At 46.8% G+C, this 8,455-nt stretch overlaps 1 pseudogene; it reads right to left on the bottom strand.

Moving 5' to 3' along the window:
• Positions 1 to 7,112: 7,112 nt before the first annotated feature.
• On the bottom strand, positions 7,113 to 7,743 carry LOC102859120 (annotated as a pseudogene).
• Between the last annotated feature and the right edge of the window lie 712 nt (positions 7,744 to 8,455).

Here is an 8,455-nt window from a genome sequence, read left to right on the forward strand (position 1 = left end):
TGTTAGGAGACTCCAGTCCTCATGTTGGGAAAGTTGGAGGCTCAGAAGAAGACCTTCAAGAAGATGATTCGATGTGTGACTAACAGTGGACTCAGGTATGTCAGAGATGAGGATGGTGTAAGATAGGGCAAGGTTCAGATCCATTGTTGATAGGGTCACTGGGCTTGTAGTTGACTCAGTGGCACCTAAGAACAACGGAAACCTGGTGACGGGTCAGCTCTGAGTTGGTTCAGACTAGAAAGCTTTTTGTTTGTGTTTTGATGGTCATCCTTTGAGCTGATTTGTTATAATCTTCATCAAAAATTGAAATTTTGGATTTTAAAGAACAGAGTTCATTGTTGTCAAGAAGACTGTGTGGTACATTGTAGTGGAGTTTAGTTCTTTCTATCCTTTCTGTTGTCCATTTCTAGTGTCCTTTCTCATAGTCCTTACTTACCTCTTAGCCCCCAGATATGCATCTGGTAGTTGTTGTATACTATGAAGTCAGAACCAACCCATAACTGACCCTCCAGCCAGCGAGTTTGCAGAGTTGGTAAATCACATGGGAGGAGATTACTCATCTTTCTCCCATGGAGCAGCTGGTGGATTCGAACCATGTACTTTTGTGTTGATAGCACAATTCCTTACCAGTAAGCCACCAAAGTTCCCTGAACATACACAAGATAAAAAATTCAAAGTGCCACACGATAATTCAGTACACAGAAACTCAGTCTGTCTTGGCGTTTGTAAATTTTCTCTTAGAAAGGAATGTAGTGGCACAGTTTGTATCCAGTTGTGCTGCTCACTCTAAGGTGGTGCCTCTTTATCATTTCAAATGCTCCTGTAGCCCAGTGCAAGAAAGATGGACAGTCACCTCCCACGTGGTTTAGAGTCCCTGACCCCCAGTGGAGGGTCAGCTGTGAGTTGACAGCAGTGAGTTTGTTGTGGCGTGAAACTGACTTTCCTGTGAAAACCTAGTGCTTGCTTTCCTCCAAAGCTGATGCCTAATTTTAGTGTTTGTATGCCTCGTTGCATTTTGTGGTCAAGGCCTGGAAATGCAGTGTGGATGTCTCACATACTTCATCCTGCTTTGCCAGGAAACAGGCATCAAGGCCTCTGTCACGGAAGCTAGACGAGCTGTTTACGGCCAGTTGTATGTGATTTGTGGTTTCTGGCTAAACCTGTGGTCATCAGCACTTTGGAGACTGGTCTGACAATTAGTTTCACTTGCCATGTTTAAAACTCATTTCCGTTTTAAGCTGAGGAAAAAACAAATGAGGACATGAGATTTAGAAAATGAAGTGTCTTGCTAGGTTACCACACTCTGTGTTAAGCTCTGCTCCTCCTTGCCGACCACAGGTAGCAGAGGTTCCTCCTTCCTGGGTGGGGGCACTGGGATTAGGTCATCTCTGACGTGAGCGGAGGGTACAGTCCCTGTGGAAAGCTGTGACAGGTGCCCAGCTGCACTTGGAAAGAATAATAAAAAGAAATCCTAGTCTCCCACCATTTCTTCTAAACGTCTCAAACCCACCAGAAATTCCAAGTTATCAGTGAAGTCATGCTCTTGCCTCTGCCCATTCCTCCTGGCTCTGCAGGCCATTTAGAGGCAAGTGGGAACGGGCATGGCTGACTGCGTTAAGAAGTTAAGACAGTCCGTAGGCAGTTGATCTATAATTCATCACAGCCATTTGAGGCTTTTAAGGGTGAGCTCAGAGAATGTAGTTGAGCCTAGACAGCATGTAAAAGAGGAGCATTCAGCTACTGCTGTCATCTCTGATTAGTGCAGCCAGGTGACGGGGGGGCACACAGGATGAGGAGTGCTCTATACCTGTTGATCTTGAGTGTGCAGGAACACACACACAGACACAGAGAGAGAGAGAGAGTCCCAAGACAGCAGCAGCCAGATGACGGGGGCACACAGGATGAGGAGTGCTCTATACCTGTTGATCTTGAGTGTGCAGGAACACACACGCGCCGTCTCTCTGTCTCTCTCTGTCTGAATCAGTTCCAAGGCAGCAGCCATCCTGCTGGTTTTCTGAGGCTGTAAAATTACAATGGGAGGAGATTGCTTATTGAGTCATGAATTTATTCACTCCTGCCAATTCAGGACCAACTTAGAGCTGACCTATCTTTGGGTTCTACAGGCTCTAAATTACACAGAAGAAGCTGGACCGTGGCAACTTTGTCCCCAGAAGCTGCTGATGGATCCTAACTGCTTTTGGGCAAGAGACTGCCTCTAAGTTAATAAAGCACCTCCCTGCGGCCTGGGTCACTGGAGCTCTGCTGGTTGAGTACCACTAGTAAAAAGGCAGTTAAGGGTCCTGCATTCACAGACCTGGCACTTCGCAAAGCACAACTCTGGGTCTCTTGTGAGGTATGTGAGGTCACCAGCAGTGAAAATACATTCTTAACATTTGGTGCTGTGCTGATTTTTAATTTTGTAAATTCTTCAATTCTCATCAGCTAAGGGCAGTTTCCTCTGAGGCATGAAAGATGAGATTCAGTGTCACCTTCCCCTCCCACCCACTGCCATTGCTTTTATTTCCCAGTGATTGATTTGTGGGGAAGAGGAGTTTGGCCTTCCTCTGAGTTTTTATTAACTGATATTTATCTAGTCCCAGCATTGTGCTTCTGGGTCAGCTGGAGCGCAGCGCATAGTGATGGCAGCTCTCTGTTGTCACGGGACCACAGTCCTTGGGGCTTCGTGTACGACAGCACGTCATTTCCTAATAGGGTTACCTTGAAAGACGCTAGTGGGTGTTCTGGGGAACGCCTGAAGCAGGATAAGCTGGGATGCCATTTCTTAAACAGAATATCTTTGGACTGTTTGTCCATTGTACCTGCAGTGTGGGGGTTAGGAGGGACGTCATCTGGAAACAACTACACTGGCTTTGGCATTGTGTTCATGGCCTTCCTGCTGGCCATATTAAAGCAACAAAAAGACTTCCGCTAGAAAGAAATCACACTGCTTCCTCTACAGCAGATGGACCGGCCGCTCTGTGAAAGTCCCCTTCAGACAGTTGAGGGCCATTTAACCAGTCCAGCCCCACTGGCTTGGAGCTGGGCCAGCACATTCCTGTAACTCAAACCATGAGGTTTCAAGACACTGGTGAGAAAACAGTGACTTTTCAGGGTGTAATTTGGATTATTTAACAGTCAACTTCAAATGGAGGGAAGGGGATCAACTGGAAACTTAAGTGGGCCTGGCTGGGCTTTGAGCATTCTTAAACCCAGCAGACCGGAACTCTGTGAGGCTCACACTTCAAAGGACGCAGGAGGGAGGGCAACCAGGGAGAACGGGAGGGTCGGTCGGACCTAGATGCAGAGCAGGCTAGCCTCACACACTATCAGGAGCGTTTCAGCTGGTTTGCATTTTTAACTTGCTTGGCAAGCCTCTCACGCCCAAAGTTAATGGACTACATTCTGGCGCTAGGTAAAAAGGGCAGCTTTGTCCAGGTAAATGCTGTAACTTCATCACTTACTGCATTTAGACTATTTTTAGGAGGAGGGAGAGCTTAGGAAACAAGTTTGACTTGACTTTAAGCATCTTTCCTAATTAAATTTCTAATTTCGTTAGTGAGAATGCTCAATGAGTACTACCCAAATTTTCTGTGTGAACAAGTAGAACCTGATTTTCCCTACCTGTCAGTCTTTGGGTGAGAGAGTTTGTGTGGGAATGTTAGGAGTCAGATAGTGTTTGGGTAATAATGGGGGCAAAAGCACAGGGAACAAGAACCAAGGATGAAGTTTAGATTAAGTGTCTTGCAGTTTCAGCTGGACCTTTCCAAACAAGCTGTAGAGCACAGCCTGGGTCCATATAGGATAAAAGTAAACAAGAGTACAAAAGATAGCCCCAGCAGAGACAGGAAGATGTGCATGTTACCTTGTAAGGAAGATGCCAGTGTCTTAGAATAACTGACATGTGTGGTAAGAATTAACTCCAAAGCAGTTAGCCTCTGAGAAAGCACAGACCTAACACACAATCAGTGATGTCAGAAACAGCAAGTGGGAGTGGGAACCTCCAGCAGCGTCGTTCCTTTGGCCCAAACACCGTTTTCCTGTGTCGCATGGAGCTGGCCCAGAATGTGCAGATTGGCATATATGCACCCACATCTACAGCCCCCTAAGCCCACTGTCCATTCCTTCCAGAGAGTAGTCAGGTGCTCCTTCTGCAATGTGCTGTCTTTACTACTTTCACTCTCCTCTCCTCCCCCTCTTTCTGGCAAGTCGGGCACACTTAAGCTTAGGTACCATTAAAGTCTCTGGGGCTGAAATACCCAAGAGCTGCTAAGATTGCCATATGTTCCCTGGTTGCCTCCACAGTGGCACTGAACATGCTGTTGTCTCCCACTGGTTCAGTTTTTTGTTTTTTGTGTTTTTTTTTTCATCTGTAAAATGGGTTTAATGTCGCTCAACTCAAAAACTCACTGCTCGTCACTGGCCCTGCATCAGGTCCCCAAGGCCACAAATAGCAATGGGATGAGCCCGCCCATCATTCTTCCCTGGAGCCACTGGCGGATTCAAACCTGCTGGCCATGAGCTGCTCTGGAAGCCTAGTGTGTAAGGTGCTGCACTGTCCTCTCCAAGGCAGGCGACCGGGTTTACCAGCTGCCCCATAGGAGAGGCAAGCTCCTGCCGAGCAAAGCAATCGCACTCTGAAAGCTGGAGGTCAGCTCTGAGGCCGGCCGTCTCCACGAACGAAGACGTCAGTCAGCTCGGAGTCTGGCCGCCTCCATGAGCCTTTTTTTAATGAATTTCACTGAACATCTACAGAGATTTTGGATTTCCATTCATTCATTGTTGCACTTCAGGTTCGCCCTTCTCCTTGAAAAGCAAAAGAAAAACTCCTTCATTGGTATACAATCCCTCCACACACCCCCACCCCCAGTATACTCCACTCTGCAACCCTCATTCCAGGTTCAATTCTTGGTCTAGGCAAGGAAGGCTGAAACAGGTATGCACCACCGGTTACATTTTGGCACTCAAACATAGGAGTACAAACTGTGTGATGTGTGTTGAATATGGTAACAGAGAATGGAGGGCCTCACTGCTTTGTCTTCTCTGTGCCGCAAGTTGCCTCATCATTGCAACCATATATGGAAAGTAACCATAAGGGTTTATAGGCTGCAAGCTTTACAGGAGGGAGCTCTGGTGGTCCCCCTTTTAGTCCTGCTGACACACCTGGACCCCCAGAACATCACTTCACCTCTTACCTGCACACGCATAAAGCAGGAATCTGGTGGGTTGAACTGATGGCTTTGGTAGATCAAACCCTGTGGTCTCCACTGAAGACCTAGGAAGAGAGAGAGTAAACAACCTTCTGGATTGATTTGTGTCCCCTGAAAATGTTACCAATTTTCCTAGGCTATCATAGCCAATATTATGTGATTGTTTTCCATTTTGTGAACTGTCCTCGTTATTATCCTCCATTTGTTATAAATCCTGGTGGGTCTAGTGGTAAGAAACTGCTGATATTCCAAAGGTATGCAGTTCAAATCCACCAGCTGTTCTGCAGGAGAAGTATGAGCAGTCTCTTCCTGTGTGATTAACTGCCTCTGAAAACCTGCTTAGAGAGTCAGCTATGGGTCAGTTCTGACTTGATGGTACAGAACAACATGCTATGTATCAATGGAAGTATCTCTGATGGTGCAATGTTTCATGTATCAGGCTGCTAATCTAGTCTACAGTTCAAGATGCTCTGTAGGAGACAGATGGACATTCTCCTCTCACAAAAACTAACAACCTTGGAAACCTGATGTGGGAGTCAACTGACTGAAAACTGTAGGGTTTATATATTAATGAGACAGGGTTAGGGTGGATGCAACACCCTCAGATAACAGCTCAGATCTGAGATTGGGGAAGTTTTCCTTGGAGTATTCTGGGGATTTTACCTTGCAAGAGAGAAAAACAGATGTAACTAGAGGAAAAAACCTCAATACCAACAGAAAAAAAGCTGGGAGAAGAGTCCATCATCTGGACTTGACTCTTGTGCTGAGAACCTCCTATACCCAAGAGGAAAATGATAGGGAAAAGAATGATTGGGAAAATGTTTCTGGAAATGCCAAGCCACAGATTTTGAAAGGCAACAAAGATTTTCCCCCAGAGCATTTCCCCACAGCTGGTGCCCTGAATTTGGACTTCTAGTCTCCTCTGTGGTGGTGGTGGTGGTGGTGGTTGATAGGTGCTATTGAGTATGACTCATAGTGACCCCACAACCACAGATATGAACCATGTCCTGTCCTGTGCTGTTCTTATCTTCTCGGATATACTTAATCATGTGGCCACAGCCACTGTGCTAGCCCATCTCATTGAGGCTTTTCTTCTCTTCCCCGACCCTCCATCCTTCCAAGCATGATGTCTTTTTCCAGGTAATAACCTCTCCTAACAACTTGCTCAAAGTATGTGAGATGAAGCTTCACCATCCTTGCCACTAAGACTCTGGCTGTACTTTCTTCAAGACTGTTCTTTTGACAGTCCATGGAATATTCAGCACTCTTCTCCAACGTCACAATTTAAAGGCATTGCTCACTTTTCTGCCTTTCATATGCATTTCAGGTGATTAAAAAGACCATGGCTTGAATCAGACCTACCTTAAGTTAATGTCATAGCACTTCAATACTTTGGAGAGGTCTATTACAGGAGGCTTTCTCAGCTATATGTCTTGATTTCTTGACTCCTGGTACCAACAGTGTTATTATGGATTCAAACAAAAGGAATCATTGAGAACTTCAATCTTTATCTATTCATGATGTTGCCTGTTAGCCAGTCGTGAGGATCTTTTTTTTTTTTTTTAAGAGTCTCATTTTCTTGAAACAACTGGCTCTTTGGCAGGAGAGGGAGCAGGGAGTATTTTCAGGAAGGGCAAACTTTGGAACACCCAATACTTCATAAACACATTTTCCAACTCTGCTATTTGCCTTCTTTTCTTGCCCCAGTCTTGCAGAACCTTCTCTTTCCGTGGAATTCAGAGTGACATGTGGTAGAGCATTCCTTTCAACAAGATCTTGACTCCCTGGGGCTGCAGAATTCTAATGACTAAACCCAGCCAGTGTGACTTAGAGCTATTGCTCGGAACCTCAGAGACCCAGAGTTCCAGGAGGACGAGAGGCAAGTGTCTTTGAAGCCCTGTGTTCCTAGCTTGGGAGCTTCTGGGATCCTGGGGTCTGAGCAGCACTGTGGACCCAGAATATTTTTCGGGGCTTGACAGTATAGGCAATGATGTCACTGCACCGCAGCGCCTCTGCTTCGACACCGATGGGATTCTGCAGGTGCGACACATAGAAGTTGGCCACGTCCAGGTCGGTGGCTCCACACTGTGCCGTCACCTGCACACCCTCTTACAGTGTGAAGTGCACCTGGTGACCAGCCATGGCCAACAGACTTCGGAGATAGCACTTGGCAGGGCGGCGCGGGCCTGCTGTTCCTGGGACTCCAGGACTCCTCCTCCATTTCCAAGGCCTCTGGCTTCAGAAGAGCCCTGCGACCATCGGGGGCAAAGCCTCGGCTTGTGCCATTAGGACCCTGGGGCAGCCTGAGCACAGGGACAGGCCTGGGTACAGGGTGGGTCAGTAGACCCTGCATTGTTCTGGCACACTGACGGGCGTCTGGGAGGGTGCTGTGACTCTGAATGGCCTCTCTCTCTTCCTCTGTTCCTCTGCAGGACACACTTGATTTGGACAACACAGCAAAGCCCTTGGAGGTTTTGGAGCAAAGGTGTGGCCAGATAAGAACAGATTTGCTAAAGGTCAGACAGGGTGTATCCATGTCTGCAGGGACTTTGGAAACCTTTGTTTTCTTGATGTTGAGACATATTGCAGGCCATAGTATTTGATCTTCTGCAACAGATGTTTCAAGACCTCACATTCAGCAAGCAAGGTTGTGTTAGCTACGTAATGAATGTTGTTGAAGTCTTCCTCCCATCTTGATACCATCTTCATAAAGCCCAGTTTCCCAAATAGTTTGCTCAGCTTAGAGACTGAATGGGGATGGAGAGGAAGATATAGCCCTGACACACTTTTGAAATTTTATACTAGTTTCTTTACAAAGTTCGAATACATTGTTTTTCACACTGGATCTTTCCTGTTTCCTTCACCGCCCCCCCCCCATTAAGTTGTACAACCCTATGATTAACCCTCCTTCCCACTCATCCTCACCCCTCTGCCACCCTCCCCTGCCACCCCACCTTGGATCCTCATACACATTCTACAATAAGGTTTTATACAGTATTTGTCCTGGGGGACTGAGTGCACTTAGCATAATGCAACCCAATCCCTCCCAAGTTGTTTTTATGTGCCGTCAACTCGACTCACTTGCCACTCACAGTGACCCTATGTACAACAGCCCTAAACTCTGCTCTGTCCTGTGCCAATCTCACTATCTCCGACACACCCATCCCAATTACCCGAGTCACTGAATCAATCCACCTCATGGAGGGCCTTCCTCTCCTGCGCTGTCCCTCCACCCTCCCAAGCATGAT

The sequence above is a fragment of the Elephantulus edwardii genome, unplaced genomic scaffold (assembly GCF_000299155.1).
Source record: "Elephantulus edwardii isolate Elephantulus edwardi_28Jun2011 unplaced genomic scaffold, EleEdw1.0 scaffold00031, whole genome shotgun sequence".
NCBI lineage: Eukaryota > Metazoa > Chordata > Mammalia > Macroscelidea > Macroscelididae > Elephantulus > Elephantulus edwardii.